This window comes from Jaculus jaculus, chromosome 10 (genome assembly GCF_020740685.1).
Source record: "Jaculus jaculus isolate mJacJac1 chromosome 10, mJacJac1.mat.Y.cur, whole genome shotgun sequence".
Lineage (NCBI taxonomy): Eukaryota > Metazoa > Chordata > Mammalia > Rodentia > Dipodidae > Jaculus > Jaculus jaculus.
In genome coordinates, this window is record NC_059111.1 from 103,726,459 (window position 1) to 103,733,501 (window position 7,043).

The window sequence follows — 7,043 nt, forward strand, 5'->3', positions numbered from 1 at the left end:
CTAAGGACCCAGGTTCAATTCCCCAGGACCCAAGTAAGCCAGAAGCACAAGGTGACTCATGCATCTGGAGTTTGTTTGCAGTTACTGGAGGCCCTGTCACTCCCATTCTCTCTCTCTCTCTCTCTCTCTCTCTCTCTCTCTCTCTCTCTCTCTCTTTCTCTCTATATAGCCTTCTTTCTAATAAATGTGTAAATAGAATATTTAATAAAGAATCATTGGCTTACACCAGAATCAAATAAAAATAAGAAGAATGAGTCAAATGGCAAATAGATAGGTCTTAAAATAACAAGTTCTATCTTTTATGTCACTTTGACTTTTTAAACCATGAAAATATTTTTCTTATCTTTTAGATAATATTTATGAGCATGTCATAATAAGAATGGAAGTGAAGAAGGGGAAAAGTGATAACGTTCATATTCCTATGAAAGACCCATTGTACTTAAGGACACAAATCAGTATTGTGTTGTCACTAATCAAGAGCAGAAATGACCAAGAAACAAGAGAGCTAACAGTTTAGGAGTACAAAATGTCAGGGCCATTTGGGAAGCAGAGGCTAATTAAGAACATTTTCTGTTGAGAAAAATTAAAATGGGTTCCATTCTAACAAGTGAGGAATATTCTAATCCCATAAGGCCTAACAAAGAAAATCACATTTCATATCTTCTACAATCCAATTTAAGTTATAGTGAGAGATTCCCAGGCAGAATGATTTGGGCTGAGTGGACATGTCCTTCAGCCATCAGATTTATTTTTCTTTATTAGTTCTGTACATATTCAGTGTATAAACAGCACATCATTAGCCTTCCCACTGTCATCCCCCCTCCAAAGGGACCTTCCTCTTTGGAGATTGTGGATAGTGCATCAGTTATGTGTTGTGAGTAGCCATCAGTTATGGTAAGAAGCAGTGTCTATGCATAATGTCCTAACTTGTGGATCTAACAATCTTTCCACCCCCTCTTCCACAGATTTCCCTGAGCCATGTTTGATTCATTTTAGGTCTACTTCAGTGATGAGGTCTTGAGAGCCCTCTTTGTCTCTGGATATCTGGTGTGGTAAGAGTTGAGTGTTCTCTGTGTCTATCTCCTTGACCATTGTGTTGGCACAAGGTTCACCAAGAAAGTAGCACACGGGCTGGAGAGATGGCTTAGCGGTTAAGCACTTGCCTGTGAAGCCTAAGGACCCTGGTTCGAGGCTCGGTTCCCCAGGTCCCACGTTAGCCAGATGCACAAGGGGGCGCACGCATCTGTAGTTCGTTTGCAGAGGCTGGAAGCCCTGGGGCACCCATTCCCTCTCTCTCCCTCTATCTGTCTTTCTCTCTGTGTCTGTCACTCTCAAATAAATAAATAAATAAAAATAATTTAAAAAAAGAAAGAAAGTAGCACACTTGCTCATTTCCCCAATTACTTAGCTGTAGCCTTGGTGAGTAGCGATGGGCTGAATCTCTCCTTAGGTTCTTCATCCATCTGAAAAATAGAAGCAGAATCTCCAGTGGAGAGTGGGAGTCAGCACCAGATAAATGAGAAAACCATTATTATTTTAGAGAGAATTTAATAGGTGTAGGCCCTCTTGTAGCCCAAGATTGGGGGGCGCTTGATATTTGGAGAGCCAACTCATTTTTTATATATGGTTCTAACTTGTTTTCCAGTTCTAGCTATGGGTTCCATTCCACTGAGCAGATCCATTAGTCAATTCAAAAGCAGTTGGTTACCCACCATGACTGTGTGCCACTATTGCACTTGGGTGAGCATCATGTCAGTTTGTTTGCTGCTGAGTAACATAGACCTTGAGTTGATGGGACATATGTTGGCCATTTTCCCCAAGTCACTCATTGTAGTGCCTTCTGGAACTAGACAAGCTAACTGTCTGGGGACTGACTCTTCCCGATTCCAGCCAAGTCTCTCTATGCTCCATACCAACAGCGTATGGTGTCTTTGGCAGTAAGGTTTTACCATTAGCCTTTGGAGGGTCATAAACTACTTTGACAGAATTCTGTCTTCTTTTGGGAAACCTTGCAATTGTTTCTGATCAACAGCTCATTGTGACTATTAACCACATCCTGTTACTGGGACTTACAGGCCAGTGCCAAGGGAAAAGAAGGAAGGAAAAGATAGGTAATATAAGAGAGAGGAGAAGATTAAGGTTAGTCTTCATCATAGACTTTCCAGGGCCCTTTGATTCAGGTGTTCTCTCAAAGGACCTGATGAGGGTTCAACCTTGTAGTCTGTCTTTCACCTACCCTCCCTTCCTGGCCCACCCTCCCTCTTGTCCAGTCCTCAAGATGCCATTAGTTTGTCAGCATCTTGAGCAGATTCAGGTTAGGAGCCACAGATGAGTGGGACCATGTGACGATTGGGTGAGTTCACAGAGAATGATCTGTTCCAAATTCGACCATTTTTCGTCTAATTTCATTGTGCCATTTTTCCTTATTGCTGTGTAGAATTCCAGCATGTAGATATATCACATCTTAGTTATCCATTCTTCTAATGATGGACATTTGGGTTGATTCTAGTTCTTAGCTATAATGAATTGAGCAGCTAAAAAAAATGGTTGAGCAAATCTCTCTGAACTGAAGCATGGAGCTTTTAGGGTAAATGCCCAGTAGGGGCATGACTGGGCTTTTTGGTAACTCTATAGTCAACCTTTTCGGGAGTCTCCAAATTGCTTTCCATAGTTGTTGTGCCATCTTCCATTCCCACCAACAGTGGATGAGAGTTCCTATTTCTCCACGTCCTCACCAGCATTTGTTTTCATATGGTATTTTATATTTGCTATCCTTACTGGGGTAAGGTGGAATCTCATAGTTGTTTTAGTTTGCATTTCCCTGAAGGTTAGGGACGTTGAACATTTTCTTAAGTGTGTGTTTGCCATTTGTATTTCTTCCTGAGAACTCCATGTTCAGGTCTCTGCCCCAATTTGTGAGTGAACTGTTTGATTTTTTTATTGCTTAGGTTTTTTAGTTCTTTGTAGAATTTAGAAATTAGGCCTCTGCCAGTTGTATGGACAGGAAAAATTTTCTTCCATTCTATTGGTAATCTATTGGATTAGTTTATTACATGTTTGTCTGTGAAAAAAAAAAAAAAAGCTTTTACCTTCATGAGATTACAATTGTTAAAGTGATTGTTTAATTTCCTGAGCTACTGTGGTTTTGTTCAGGAAGTCTTTTCCAACTCCTGTATCATGGAGTTTCTCCTATTTTTTTCTTCCAGTAGTAGAAGATTTTCCAATCTTATGTTGAAGTTTTTGATCCATTTGGACTTGATTTTTGTTAATGGTCAGATGTGTGGATCGAGTTTCATTTTCCTGCATACGGTAATCCAGTTTGTCCAACACCATTTGTTGAAGAGGCTATCTTTTCTCCAATATATATTGGTAGGGCCTTTGTCAAATATCAAGTAGATTTAGTTACTTGACCCAAAGTCTGGGTCCTCTGTTCCACTGGTCTATAATCCTGTTTATATGCAAGAACCATGTTGTTTTTGTTATTATGGCTTTGTAATATAGCTTTAAATCAGGTACAGTGATGCCTCCAGAGGTTTTTCTTTTGCTGGGAATGTCTGAGGCCTTCTGCTATTCCATATGAATTTTGAGATCATTTTTTTCCATCAATGTGAAGAAAAATGTTGGGATTTTTATTGGTATTGCATTAAATCTTTATATTGCCTTTGAAAAGATTGCCATTTTCACAATGTTAATTCTGCCTATCCAGGGGCATGGGAGGCCTTTCCATTTACTCAAGTCCTCCTCACTTTCTTTCTTGAGTGTTTTTATATCTTCATTACATCTTTCACATCCTCAGTTAATGTTATTCCAAGGTATTTTATTTTATTTTTCTATTAAAAATGGGACAATGTCACTAATTTCTTTCTCTGTATCTTTGTCTTTTACATATAGAAAGGCTATTGATTTTGTGCACTGATATTGTATCCTGCTACTTTGCTAAATATTTGGAGTCAGGCTTTATACGCCAGGATATGATCTATTTTACAGAAGGTTCCATGGGCTGCTGAGAAGAATGTGTGATCTGGGGATTTGGTGTAGAATGTTCAGAAGATGTCCATTAGGTCTAATTGATCTATGGTATTGTTGATCTCTCTTACTTCCCTGTTAATTTTCTGTTTGGATGATTTATCTGGTGCTGACTGAAAGTGGAGTACTGAAGTCCCTGAGTATGATGGGTTTGGTGGTTATTTCTGTTTTGATGTCAAATAGGTTTTATTTTATGAATTGTGGTGCACCTGTGCTTGATGCATAAAGATGGATGATTATGATATCCTCTTGTTGGATCATTCCCTCAATAACTAAGAAGTGGCCTTCTTTGCTTTTTTTATTACTTTTGGTTTAAAGTCTATTTTATGTAATATTAGTATAGCTATGCCTGCTTGTTTCTTGTTTCCATTTGCTTGAAATATCTTTTTCCACCCTTTCACCCGGAGGAGGTACCTGTTGTTAGTAGTGAAGTAGGTTTCTTGAAGAAAGCAGATTGAGGGATCTAATTTTCTGATCCACCCTGTTAGCTTATGTCCCTTGGTGGGTGAATTGAGGCCACTAATGTTTAGAGTAATAACGGTGAGGTTTGATTTAATCTCTGCCATATCATGGTGGTTTATATGTTTTGGTGTTTGCTTGGACTTTGCAGTTTTTTGTATCTTTTCTGAGTTTGATTATTGTGATCTGTTTCTTGTAGGCACTTAAGGTTGATTATTTGATTCTTTTGTGTGGCATATTCCCTGAAGTACTCTCTGTAGATTTGGGTTTGTGTTCATATAGTTGTAAAGCTTATTTTTATCATGGAAACTTTTTCTTTTACAATCTAATATGAGGGATATGTTTGCTGGGTAGTATAGCTTCGGTTGGAAGCCAAAGTTTCTTAGACTTTTCAGTGTTCCATTCCAGGTCCTTCTGGCTTTCAGGGTTTCCATTGAGAAGTCTGAAGTAATTCTGATGGGGTTACCTTTATATGTAATGTGTTATTTCTCCCTAGCTACTTTTAGGACTTTTTCTGTGTTATTTATGTTTAGAGTCTTAACGATAATATGTCTTGGAGAATTTCTCCTTTGGTCCAGTCTGTTTGGAGTTCTGTTAGCTTCTTGTAACTTGAGGGGACTTTCTTTTGAGAGGATAGGAAAGTTTTCTTTGATAATTTTGTTGAATAAGTTCTCCATGCCTTTGATCTGAATTTCTTCCCCTTTTGGTGTCCCCATGACCAAATGTTGGGATGCTTAAGGGCATCCAACAGGTACCTCATGTTCTGTTCACAAAAATTTTTGAACTTATTGAAACTTTTAGACTCATGAACTGCTTCTTCTGTTTTTTCTGAGTTTCTATCCTCCACATGGCTGGTTCTATTCTTGAGAGCTTCCATAATGTTTTGGACTTGTTCAATTTGGTTGGTATTTTCTACTGCCTTTTTATGTCTAGTATCCAATCCTCTGTCAAGTTCCCTTTTCACATTATTTTCTGATTTTCTTAATGCTTCTTGACATTCATCCTTGCATTTATTTGTCTTCACAGAGTTTAGCCAAAGGATTATCCAGCTCTTTTATTTTATTTTATTTTTTTTTGTCTCCATTATATCATTTAACTGTCTTTGGAACTTTTCCTGGTTCTTTTCCATTAGGTCTAATTTAGTGAGGACAGTATTAATATAATTATTGGACCTTTGCTGATTTTCTGCAAATTCTGCTAATTGCTTCACCAGGGTTGCATAGCTTGTATCTTCATTTGGGGATTCTGATCCTGTTGTCTTTTCTATGTTTTGATAAGAGACTTCCATTGTGGGACTGGGCACCCTTGTTGATTTACTTGCATTTGGGTTTTCGTGTTATTGCTTTTGCACTGTGGTGCAGTGCAGGAATCTTATTTAATTTAGGAGGAAGCTGTAGTCTACCGTTGAAGTGTCTTCAGTGATTATTCCCTTTTGTGTTTGGTTTGATTAGGCTTCTGATGGCAATAGGGGCTATCTGCTCAGATAGAAAGAGCCTGCAAGGCTCTGGTAGGGGCTGGGGGACCTGAGGAAGGTGCTTGTTGGTCACTGGTTTGGAGTATGGGACTGCACAGGCGGGTGGCGCAAGGGACAGGGAGCAGGGGGATGGGCCAAAGCAGACTGGTGATGCAGCGGGGTGTTGGAGTGGGGGAGGATGGGATTACATGGTGGTTCTGAGATGCTGAGGGCTGAGGAGATGGGACAGCAGGGTCTGTTTGGACCTTGTAGCAGAAGGTGGAGATATGAGACTGCTGTGGGTCAGTTGACATGCTGGTGTGATGGGCAATCCTGGTGGAGAGAATGGGGGAGGGAAACCAAGGAAGAGAGGGAGAATTCTAGCCTGCTGGCCTTTGTCCAAGTAGCCTGCAGGAAGTGCAGAAGGACGTGGTCCACGCATGGTGGGGCGGCTTAGGGAATGGCCAGTTGCATGCATGTGGAGGTCCCCAGAGGTGGGAAAACTGAAGGGGGGGGGGGGATGCTAGACTTCTGATCCGGGTCTGAGTAGCCTGCAGGTCTTGCAGCAGGACCTGGTCCGTGCATGGCGGTGCGGCAGGTGGGAGAGTGGCTGCGAGCGTGGGGAGGTCCCTGGTGGTGGGGAAAGTGAAGAAGTGAAGGGGAACACTAGCCGGTGACCCCGGTCTGAATACCCTGTGGGTAGTGAGGGAAGACCTGGTGTGTACACGGCAGTCACGGTTGAGACGGCTTAGTGCAGGAGGACCCAGTTGGTGGGACAGCTGGGACGATGGCTGGGCAGCAGCTGGGACGGCTGCTTGAGGGGATCGGGAGAGTGGTGGACTACCCAAGAGCCCTCCCACTGGAGGTCTACCAGGATCTCCAGACCCCTAAAAACCTAAAAGATCTTTTCTTCCCCATGAGGTGAGACGTGGTTAGGCAGACTGTAAGAGGCCCGTCAGGGGCATGTGGGCAGCAGGTGCTCACTGCCCAAGAGCATCCACTCCCGCAGTACGTTCACTCTGCAGATTCTCTGCCAGCCTCATCTTCTTACTCAGTATGTGGTCAACTGCTTAATTCTGCAGTTTGGCAAGGGTTGGGAAATTGG